This window comes from Alligator sinensis, unplaced genomic scaffold (assembly GCF_000455745.1).
Source record: "Alligator sinensis unplaced genomic scaffold, ASM45574v1 scaffold405_2, whole genome shotgun sequence".
In the NCBI taxonomy this organism is placed as follows: Eukaryota; Metazoa; Chordata; order Crocodylia; family Alligatoridae; genus Alligator; species Alligator sinensis.
Window position 1 is genome coordinate 1,594,377 of NW_005842160.1, and position 8,111 is coordinate 1,602,487.

Consider the following 8,111-nt stretch of genomic DNA (forward strand, 5'->3'; position numbering starts at 1 on the left):
CGCCCCTACTCCGCCCCACTCCCCGGGGCCTCCCCAGGGCCTGGGGCACTTGCCCCGATTCACAACCCCCCCCATCGCCCAGGATGGCCCCGAGTTCAGCAATCTGTCCCAGGATTTAGTTTTAAAAAATCCTCAAAACTTTATTTTATTTTTAAATCAGCTTAGAGTTGAATCCTTTTTCCTCATACCATGTGTTCTGCCCTATAAAAATCAGCACTTTGTTTTTTCACTTGGTACACCCCAGAGGAATTTTCTATTCAAAAAGCTCAGTCCTGTTTAAAAAAAATACATAAAATTAAAAAAAAATCTTACTTGTGGTTCTCTGCATATACCACAGAACAACATTCTCACATTATCCACACACTCAAAAGCTCAGACTGAAGTTTCCTCATAATCATAAAAAAAAAAAAGTCTTTGAATTGTGAATAAAAGCATGTAAAAAAACAAGCTAGCTCAGGAAGCAAATAACGAGTGTTGCTTAAATGCAGGCATTATGGCTATGGACAGAAGTTACACGAACTGGTAAAAGTCATCAGAAACCAGTTCAATTCTCTAACACAACAGAAGTTCAGGGCACATAAACCACTTTCAAAATGGCCCAAACTAGTTTAAGATAACCCAAGATAGATGTAGCATCAGACTTAACTGATTTGGGTTAAATCAGTTTATTGAACTTTTGTCCCAAATCCCCTCAAGATTCAAGTTAACTCATAGTCCCCCAGCATCCCAGGATGCTTTGCACCTTCCCCTGCAAACCCCGCTGCCTCGCAGGGAGGGCAGCCTAGCCTTGGCCAAAGCTATCTGCTTCAGCTGAGCACGGAGGCGTGCTCTAGCACCTGCCATCTTCTGACCTGGGCCACTGCAGGCATGTGGCTGCATTTCCAGAATCAAAAGTGAATGTCTGTTCACTTGCCTATTGGTTCAATCTACATAGTTTAGACAAGTGGCTCCCAACCGTTTTTTTGCTGCAACCCTAAATCTGGGTTGCAACCCCTGCCTCTGCCACTGACTCACTCATGCCCGGTGGCACCAGCAGAGCCCAGGCCAGGCCGGGATCATGGGAAACAGCGGCGGTGAGAGCTATGCAGACCATGCACCAAGACAGCCCCACAGGCAGGAAGGGTGAGGCAAGGGGCAGACCCCCCCTCCCCCGTGACCCCGATTTGGGTTGCAACCTAAGGTTGGGAGCCACTGGCTTAGACTAACCTGCACAGATTGAATCGATACAGCCTCAGACTTTTTGACCGTTTGTACTTAGTCTGTGTGTGATTGAAGAATGAAAACTATAGAACAAATGTAAATCACAAGGAAAAAAAGACATATGTTGTCATGTGATTACTACATGCAAATACTTACGTTTAACAGAAAAAAAGAGCATAATTTTTTTCTTGGCAAAGTCAAACTATTCTCCTAATACACAAGCGTGTTGTTTTTAGAACAGGCACCTAAGTCATTTATCTATGCTGTCATTAGACGGGATAATGTATTTACTTGCTGCTGTAGTATTCCAAATACAAAGGTACAAGCTGCACTCTCAAAGTTACGTGCATAGCAACAATATGGGTTCTTTGGATTTTCTTACAGATGACTTGTTAAGAAGCAAGTAAATCCTTTTAAAAATTATTTTTTATGCGATTTGTTATTTAAGTCCACTGAAGGGTAGTTTCACAGAAGAATAGATTATTCAATTTAAAAATATGGGTTTTAATCCTGCAAATACTGATGTACCAGCTTACTTTCATTCATGCAAGTGGTTTCAAGACTGCTCAAATAAAAAGAGTTGCAAGATTACACATAGTTATTCTTACTGGGTTTTTTCACCCTTTTCCCTGAATGCTTTCTGCTCACCATGGCTGCTCGCAGACATTCAAAAAACAAAAACAAACAAACAAAAAAACAAATACCCTGCAATTTCCCAGTACAAGCAGTGTGCTATGTTACTTGGACCCAGCTTTGCAGCACCTGTATAGATCAGGCACTCCAGCAAGGCTTTTTGGCACGTTTAGCTAAAGCTGATTCAATCAACTATTAGATAAAAGTGCCAAAAGCCCCACTAAAGTGTCCGATCTATACAGATGTTGATCAGGTGAGCCAGGTCCAACTAAGACACTGCCTCTTCTGAGCATGCACTGGGCTCATCCTGGGAACACACTGAGTTTAAAGTGTTGCTTTATTTTTAAGTCTGCAAATAGCCTGTTTCTTTAACTACTACATGCAATTTTCACCAATATTCAAGAGGTCAAATATACTCTAATCTAACTTAAAGGAGTTTACTTTTAATTAAACTTGGATAACAATTTGACCTTGCAGCTGCCACGAACTAAGAGAATACAGTCCTTACTGGAGCAACCAAGATCCCCAACTTAGTTCAGTAGTGGGTAAATGGCTTAGGCAAGGAATAAAAAGAGCCAAAATCTTCACAGCAGTCAGATGGGATTGGACTGAGAGAGGATTTTCTAGATTTGTCACATAACCTTTTACTGTAATGGGATAAAACTTAAGAGTTCAAGGAATACTAACTGATTAGGAGTTTAAGCTCCCCTCTGCAAGCAGTCAGCTGATTGGACAAAAGAGAAGATAAACTACCCTAGTTTCTCACAAGCACTGGCACCCAACCTGTTACTTCTTTCATCTTTTACTTTCTTTGGTTAATAGCATTTGGTCCTTAGGTGTTAAGTGGCAGGTAATATTCAAAACACTGAGTATATTTGGTGAAATAGAATGAATCTTGAATGTAGACAAGAGTAAGCAGCAGGGAAAGGAAAAGAATCTGACAAGATAAAGCTAGTGGAAAAGGTAGGAAAAAAGTATATAGGACACAAAGCAGAGAGAAAACAGATCCTAGACATGACTTTAAAAAAATTATCTTAACCATGGTCTGATAGGAAAGGAAAGGAAAAGGCCAAACAAAAGCAGAATAAATCAAGAGTTGTTTGGGGATTTTTCAGACGGGGGGGGGGGGTTAATATACACTGTGAACAACTTTTCTAGTTACTGTTCAAACAGTACAAACAGATTTCGTAGACACTAGGGCTAGAAGGGACCTTGTAAGATCATTGGGTCCAGCCCCCTGCCCAAGGGGCAGAAAGTCAGCTAGAGGCAAAGGAGCCCAGAAACATAAGCGTCCAAATGTTTCTTAAAAGTGTCCAGAGTACATGCTAGCATCACCTCTGCGGGAAGCCTGTTCCAGGCCTTGGGGGCTCGGACAGTAAAGAAGTTTTTCCTTATGCCCAGCCTAAAATGGGCTTGCAGGAGTTTGTGACTGTTGGACCTTGTCATCCCTTGGGGTGGTCTGGTGAACAAGCATTCCCCCAGATCCTGATGTATACCCCGTATGAACTTATAGGCTGCCACCAAGTCACCCCTGAGCCTGTGCTTCTCCAGGCTGAAGAGTCCCATAGCTCACGGCCTCTCTTCATAAGGCCTGTTCTCTTGGCCTCTGATCATGCATGTGGCTCTCCTCTGGACTCTTTCAAGCTTCTCCATGTCCTTCTGATTATTATGGCTAGAAAATGTTATGAAGAGCACCATAAACAGAGATTAAACTAGAAAAACACTTTGTTAGGATGGTAAGCAAACAGTTCAAACCATGTTGTAGGTTCAGCACAAGCTACAGTAACCTACAGGGTACTGCATTTAAGCACGCAGCCTCAGAACCAGAAGAGAAGCTATACACTCACCTAAAATATGCACACACTTATCCAAACTTAGTGTAAATAATGCACCCTAAATACACAGTACTTTCAGTATGGTGGTATTAAAAGCCTCAAAATAGACCAGCTCCCATCATTTTCAAGTCCCTAATAGTCGGTCAGTTTCATGGCTGCCACTGGAAACCTTGAAAGTGACAAGAACTAGTCAATGTCTGGCCTAATACTACAGCACTGATGTTACTTAACCAGCACCATCAATGCTGTGATATTTGCAGCCCTCAAGTTAGCCAGAATACAATTAGGTTACAAAAGATGACTATGGAGCTGAAACATGTTACACACTTAAATAGCTTTACATTTACTATGCAAATAACCTATGCTTGTTGCAATGTAAGCAATAGATAATAAATAGAAATGTGCTTACTCTTATGAGGTTAAACAAATCATGCCTCTACGTGGTGTGAATAAGTAGCATACACCCTATCAATCATAACCTGAGGAACACTAAGGCACAAAGTATCTAGACAAATTTCAAAAACATTTCCAAATAATACATTAATGTTCTTGAACTAAAGTGAGATTTGAAGCTCTGATGTTCAAATGGACTTTTAAAACTAGCCTGGAAGTTATTATTAACTAATGAAAAATATAACTAACTTTTAATATATACATTAAAAGTCCCTCACAAAATTATTTCTATAGCTACAAGCTTATGAATATTATTTATACTTGACTTGTTCTTCCCCATCTAGTGGGAAGATGCAGCAGTTTGGATAAACAAGTGTCCATAGTCAGCATCCACTCCCTGTCTGTGTGATACAGAATACTGGGCAAGATGAATCTATGATCTGAAATGGCAATTCTTATGTACAACAATCATGATTTAGAAGATGACTGGAGTACTTTGCATTGTTTAAAAGATTAAAGATCTTTATATTTGGGATTAGACAAAAATGAGACACCAAAGTGATTTTGAAATGAATGTGCATCTCCTTCCTCGTATTTTATTTTAACAAACAGTGGGAATGCTGCAGGGGAAGAACATCTGCCTCAAGAAAAGGAACAGGAAGCAGCACTTTGCCCTCCTTCCTTTGATATCTGCTAAGCTGTCTCCACAGAGTTGGCAGCCCCAACCAGAAAGTAAGTGAGCAAGCTCCAGACTCAAATCTCATTGCAGACTGTCATTAGAATTCTTTGTTGATAGGTAAAAATTCTTATAAAATGTTCTTATAAATTCAAACTGAGCTCAGGTGTAGCTTTAAATAAACATCAATTTTAGCCCCTTTAGTTGAATGATTCATACTTTCTAAAGTAATTTGGTAATAAATACAATACCTGCTTTGATACTCTGCAATCCAAAGAACAAGCCTTAAAGTTTAGTCTACATTATTAAAAAGTACTTATACAAATCTTTAACCCTCATCTTCCCTATTACTGGGGGATCATATAATCATCACCAAAATTGCAGCCAGGGAGGGACACAATAATTACAGCATACATCCTGACTTTATTTTGAAACAACTATATCCCAATGCTGAGCTGTCCTACTGCACCCTACAGGATGTTCTTATAAATGAACAGAAAAATACAGACTAAAAAAAATTACCAGATCTTTGGACATGATTTTTCATTGAAAAATTATCAAGGATCTCTCAAATGGAGTATTTGATTCAACATTTTCAACAACCTGGATTGCAGAACAGCATGTTCACTTACCAAACTTGTAAATGACCAAGCAGGGATGACCTGCAACTACTTTGGAGAACAAGACTTGAATTCAAGATGATTTTGAAAAATTAGATAAATGGTCCAAAGATCAGCCAAATGAAATTTGGTAAAGAAAAGTGCATTTAAAAAGAAACCAAATGTGTATATGCAAAATGGGCAGTAACTGTCAAGGTAATAGTTGCATGCAAGAGAATATGAGCTACCAATAATGTGAAGTTGCAAAAAACATACCAGCAAGCCTCACTCTGGAATGCTTCAACCAAAGTGTTGTATATACAACCACACGGGGGGAGGAATCATCTCCACAGCACCTGTAATGCCTCAACTAGAATACTATGCCAGTTCAACCACCACTTTTTAAGATGGATGAGGGTCCAAATGATAAAATAATGAGCGTTAAGAGGTTTAGAAAACAATGACCTACAGAGAAAGGTTGAAGGAGCTGAGTTTCTCTCTAGAAAAGAAAAGACTGAGGACATAGCAGCTGTCAAACATGGAAAGGGTTCTATTAAAGAGGAGTGATGAGTCGTCCTCCAGGTTCACTGTAGATAGGATGAGAAGTAATCAGCTTAATGTGCAGCAAAGAAGATTTACATTGGACTTGAGGAAATACTTTCTAACTATGAGGTTATGTAAGCACTGGAACAAGCTATCTATAGAGTTTGTAGAGTCCCCATGACTGAGATTTTTAAGAATAGGTTAAGTAAACATGAATCCATGGTAGTCTAAGTACATTTGCTACCTAAGAGTAGTGTTTTATTTCAGCTTAAAGTTTCTCTGATCATAACACAAACAGTTCAAAATGCCAGGTAACATGCTCCAATTATTGTTTTTGTCACCAAGCAGCACATTGGCATAAAGTCTCCTTTCTGCCATAACTGTGGTTGGAGAAAGAGTAACAGCATCCCAGCAACTCCAGTCTCCTTATCCAACGTTTATTCCTCACTTTGTTAAGCTTTTAATTATTAATGCACGCTATAGATAGAAAGGTTTGTATTTAATTCATAACAAAACATAAAAATGCCATTCATGTAAATTACAACACTCATTTAAATCATCCTGGAATGACTTCCACTTTATACATACTCCATGAGCCAGTTAAAAAAGATACAGCTGTGGAGAAATTTTAAGTTAAAAACAAAAAAGAGCAATGGCACAACTGGAAATGGTCAAAACCATTCTGACTTCACACAAAAGCACAGCTGTTTTCCCTTCCCATTATTTGCCAGGACCAGGGGCTGGGCCTTTGTTTTAACTCTCCACATTCAAATTGTTCAACGCTGCTGACAACAGTCAGATCTGTGAACCCCAAATATTATTTCAAAGATCCCCTGTACAGTCATTGGAGATTTACAGATGTGCTACCCGAAACATGAAGCTCTGAAATCAAGCTGGTAAATGCATCACCAAACATCCAGCAAAGTGAAAACAAATGCCTGGGGGCAGGAAAAAGAGGCGGATCCAGGGAAATGCACTTGCACCCTACCCCCACACTTTGATTCCTGCTCCACTCAAACTTCAAAATCTAGTGCCTAGCAGCAGCATCAAGACCTCTGTCCTAGCAGTGCCAAGGGAGACACTTGACTTCATGTATCATTATAAACCTACCTAATCCCTTCTAAACTCATCCTACCACTGGTAACAAACCTCTTCTTTTTAATCGTCTCCACGTACTCAGGGGCTGGCCTTTGCGGCTGCTTGCTACTTCTGGGAAAGACGCTATTTCACAGCCCTGTGCACTCTTTGTAACTCCTTCAGCGATTCGTTTTCATTTCCATCTTAAAAGCCAATAATCCACCTGCCCCCTCCCACCATTAGCAAAGCTTCGAGCTTATTTATACTGGAGAAAAATGTGTCGTTTTACACGTGCTAACGGCACCGCAGCACCTGAACCCCTTTTTCAGGAGCCGAGACCCGCCTATGCCTGGGGAGGCTCCCGGAGTGCTTACGACGTGGCGCAAGGGACAGCAGCGGAAAGAGACGAGTAGGAGCAGCGGCGCCGCCAGCGCTGCCCCCGGGGCGGCCGCTAGGCCACTGCTCCGGCCCGGACGGTTACGGCCCGTTAAGGCGCCGGAGGTGGAGGGGGGACCTGTCCCCCCCACCGGCCCGTGCAGCCCCCCGCCGCCTCCTCACCAGTCGCTAGATGACGGGGCCAGGGCGGGGGGGACAGGCCGCGCGCTGGGCCTCACGGGAGCTCATCCTCAGTGGCGACAGCGCCGAGCCAGGCTGCTCTGCGAGCCTGAGCGGCAGGCAACTACCACGGCTCCGGCACAGAGCTAGCACTAGCAGGGGATGAGCAACGACCCCACCCCAGAACAAGGCCGCGTGGGATTGGCGGGAGCGCCGCACGTCCCGCGCGTCCATTGGCTGCCGGAAGCCAGGGCGCTGCCCAATGCCGCGGAGCCGGGCGGGACTGACGGGCTGGGCTCGGGGGACTGGACGGGCACCGGGACTGGACAAGCCTTGGTGAAACCAAGCGCGCCGGCCTGTGCCGCTGCCCCTCCCACTCCCGCAGCTCCGAGCGGGAGCTTGGGCTTGGCCTAAGGAGCCCGGGGCTTTGCAGCGTGCGGCGAGGGGGCCGCCAGCACTTGTGAAGGAGCCGGAGGCACAGAGGCTTCCCCTGGCCGGGGGCAGCGGACAGGTGACTCCTTGGGGACTAACTGCAGGCTGATGCGGTGCCTCCCTGCGCTGCCTCTGCTGACTTCAGGGGCGGGTAATAACTCCCTCCCA

At 43.2% G+C, this 8,111-nt stretch overlaps 1 protein-coding gene across 7 annotated transcripts in view; it reads right to left on the reverse strand.

Moving 5' to 3' along the window:
- Window positions 1-7,749, reverse strand: part of IBTK (inhibitor of Bruton tyrosine kinase) — a 92,540-nt gene extending 84,791 nt beyond the window's left edge. For all 7 annotated transcript variants that reach the window (XR_003094525.1, XR_001358190.2, XR_003094526.1 and 4 more), the window contains exon 1: window positions 7,515-7,749. The gene's annotated coding sequence lies outside the window, so the exon portion shown is untranslated. The remainder of the gene's footprint in view (window positions 1-7,514) is intronic.
- Between the last annotated feature and the right edge of the window lie 362 nt (window positions 7,750-8,111).